The sequence below is a fragment of the Lolium rigidum genome, chromosome 1 (assembly GCF_022539505.1).
Source record: "Lolium rigidum isolate FL_2022 chromosome 1, APGP_CSIRO_Lrig_0.1, whole genome shotgun sequence".
NCBI classification, from domain to species: Eukaryota; Viridiplantae; Streptophyta; class Magnoliopsida; order Poales; family Poaceae; genus Lolium; species Lolium rigidum.
Window position 1 is genome coordinate 31863337 of NC_061508.1, and position 3615 is coordinate 31866951.

The 3615-nt window shown below is 36.5% G+C and overlaps 1 long non-coding RNA gene across 3 annotated transcripts; it reads right to left on the minus strand.

The window, feature by feature from the left end:
* Positions 1-234: 234 nt before the first annotated feature.
* On the minus strand, positions 235-3235 carry LOC124670623. Of its 3 annotated transcripts, XR_006992601.1 has the most exons (4): positions 3136-3235; positions 2719-2776; positions 2461-2580; positions 235-2362 (listed from the first exon to the last, which is right to left on the minus strand). It is a non-coding gene; the product is annotated as an uncharacterized LOC124670623 (long non-coding RNA). The 3 variants fall into 3 exon arrangements; XR_006992597.1 differs by having other exon boundaries at positions 235-2564; XR_006992595.1 differs by having other exon boundaries at positions 235-2580.
* Positions 3236-3615: the final 380 nt, after the last annotated feature.

The following is a 3615-nucleotide window of genomic DNA, read 5'->3' on the forward strand; positions in this document are numbered from 1 at the left end:
AATCAACTCTGGAGTCACCACAACAACTCAGGACTTTATATTAAAAATCTTAAATCTAAAAAAGATCAGCTGTATTTTTTTTTTTCGAGAAAACGCAAAGGACCTTTGCGTTTCATTTCATTGAAAAGGTAGAAGTTATTTACATCCTCCTAGGAGGCAGAGTATGGTACAAACACATGAACATCAGTGTACATCCCAGGTTTGTGGCAGCACGACAGCTGTATTTGTATGCACATATCCTATTAATATATTGTACTATATTAAATATTAAAAAACTTGAATAGAACTTGCAGTCATGAATACACAATACAGAAGAAAATTAAACTGAAGTTGTATCCATTCCTAAATTTATAAGACCGCTCGGCAACAAACTGCAGTAGCACAGACATGAGGAACTAAGTATTTCTCCTCAAGATGCGCCCAGATGGCACAGAAGCACCAAAGAAGGCACCAACCCAGAGTCCAGCAATGCAGGACCATCAGCAAACTGTAATAACGAAGAAATGTTTAATCTTCAATACCCATGATTTGTATAAAGAAAGTAATCCAAAACTGTAGTTAGCAAGCTGGCATGGTCTGACGTTGGACTACTGAGATCTCCCTATAGCTCGGTAAAATTTCTTACTTGTAACGAATTAATGACCATTTGCAATTGGCATTAAAGAGTAAGTACATACTATTGTCAATGAAATATCAAGGCCCGAACAACACAAATTGAATTTAACTGAAAATGTTTTTATAGGAGTAAGTAAACGTCATAAAAAATTTGTAGTTTCTTTCAAGCTACCAGTAATTTTTTTTCCAAAGATCTTCCAGGCTAATAATATTTGGCATCTAGTTCACCTGTTATTAATTTGCTGCTTCTCTACTGCTGTGTCAGAGATCGAAAGGATTGGATCACTGGACTATTTTTCGACTACTGGCATCTATCATGCTGATTTAATCCTGGGAAGAAGCTAGTGTTACTTTAACCTGGTCAAAACCCCAACATGCATATGGACTGATGTTTAGACGACATTAATAGGTAATATTTAGATAGACCCTATGAGCATGTTATTCATGAGACCACAGGATGTCCGGACGATATAGAGGCACCTATGAAATATATTACTGCAACGCTCATTAGAGGGCAGATAATCATGGCACCACATATAAGTATACACACCAGTAGCATCGTCAATCACAACGGGAATCATGAAAGTGTCTACCTCATTAGTAACCATAACGGTGCTGGAGTCTCAGAAGAAAAATCTAGGTAGTCACCCAAGAAAGTGCAAGCACATCACGAAAAATTCAACAACTGATAGGACTGTTCAGTAGGTTCCTCATGGGTTATACCAACAGATTTTAAGCACAGAACAACGGGAACAGTTTTAAAAATCTTACACATCAAGTTCTCCTAAATTATCAAAGTCATTGGTTGAGCATATGCCGCAATAGAAAAAGGGACTTTTGCTCACTTAGCCAATTTAAACACCGAAAATTGCACCCATTGCGCACAATTGCTAAGGTTGGTCGCACTTCTAGTTTATCAGTTCATCACAATGTGATTTCAAATAGTTAACTATTGCAAATGAACCAAGTTATCTTGAGTTCAGTTTCAAAATATGAATCGACGATTTTTTGACACAGATTGCCAGAAACTGCACAAACAAAAAAACTACAGGGGTAGTGCTCAGCTAGACATGAAAAAGTAAATATGTGTGTTCACATCGAACAATTTAGTCGAACCGTTATAGTGATTAAATGTCATCCCAAGAGAAAATCTAATGCATAGCCACTGGAAATGCATACAACGCTTGCAGACAAATGTGTATAAGAGGAGTTATCACACATGGAAACTTGGGTACATTCAAAAATTGAGTAAATAACAAAGTACAGAGAAACCTGAGTGTGTTAGACAGGAATATATGAGCGTTGGATACCCAACTTTCAGAAAAAGAAACACTTCAGCTCTTATTTACAAAAATGTGAAATAGCATAAATCGTAAGTACATGATGCACTTGCCAAATTACCAATGAACAAACATGAGTTATGGTTACTGAGTGACATCAGCCGTTCTGGAGATTTCACCTCTGTCGTCGGCTCTTCCGGAAAAAATAGTCACATGATAAGTCTAGGCTATGACCCAAGAAAGTGCAAGCACATTTGATGGCCTTCCAAGTGAAGATCTCATCTCTGCCGCCTGCTGTTTTGGAGATTTTAGTGGTTGGACAGCAATCGTTATGCTTGACACTTTCCCTCCTCCTGATAAAGGCATTTGAAATGGAGTGAGACAAATGAGCAATAGTGTCATCGTGCAAAGTCTCAGAAGTGCCGTTTGTGAACTCACAAGATCTTTGATTCAGTCTTGAAGATTTTCTACTTCCATATTCCGTGCGAATATTTTGGCCAAGCATAATTGTCATTTCTCAGTCATATAAAATTGGAAAGATCGAACATTAAGCAGGCAGACTTACATCTTCTCTGCATGATGTTGTCGATCACTGGAATTTGAGTGGAATTTGGCAATCGTTTCCTGCTCCATGTTTGATTCCTTTCGATCTTCACAGAGTTCCAACTTCTGTTTATTTTACAGCCTTATAAAAAGAGTTCATGATTTAACCGGAAATTGCTTGGTGTTTGATGTACTTCTGAGCTAATTGTATCTGGGTGCTCAATATTAATAGGCAAATATGCTGAAAAGAGTTTATATTAATTGGCTTTAGGATCCATACCTCTGGCTACTTCTCTTTTGTGATGGCTTTGGGTGCTCAATAATAACAGGCAAATATGCTGAAAAAAAGTTTATATTAAAGGAAGGTCCCCTTAAAAAAACAATAATTGGATTAAGATTGCAGAAAATATCCATCAGTCAAGCAGTAATTTGGGCACAATATTGGGGTTTAAAATTTAATTTATAGAAAAATGAAAGTACGTATGAGCACTCACAAACAAAGATGTACATTTCCTCAAACTTTGTGGAATGATATGAATCATTTCATATAAAATGACTCGAAATATTCAGATAACATGTAGTAGTATATTGGTTGACAAAAGGGTAATTAAGAACCTTAACTGCAATAGCCACAAAATGTTTGAATGTAATATCAAAATCCTAGAAAACAAGTTAACAAATAAGAGGGGGGCATTACATTGATTTTCTGCCAGATGGTTCCAGTTGGTATTGCTGGCATTATCATCAATTTCATGAACCTCAAATCCAGATATCCTTGTGCATGTTATCTCCTAAATGCCATTGCAGGGGTTAAGCAACATCATACTATGAATCATGATCCCTTCATGGGTAAATGGGTTGATCATTTACTTTAGAAACGCAATCCCTGCCTCCAGATTAACTTCCCCTTGTAGTTGCTCATTAATCTCATTCTTCTGACACAATCAGAACAACAGAGGTCAAAGCTACACATACTGAGAAATAGATAACTGAAACAAAACCATGAAATGTGCATGTACTCCCCCTCAGGATCCCATATAATCTAGAATAATAATTTTTTTTGTTCTCATTTGAAAGGTGATTCATCCCTCATGTAAGAAAAATAACTATAAACAACCATTTTATTTTATTGGAGTAAAATCATGGAAACTCCTTAAAGGTGTAATTTCTGAAGACA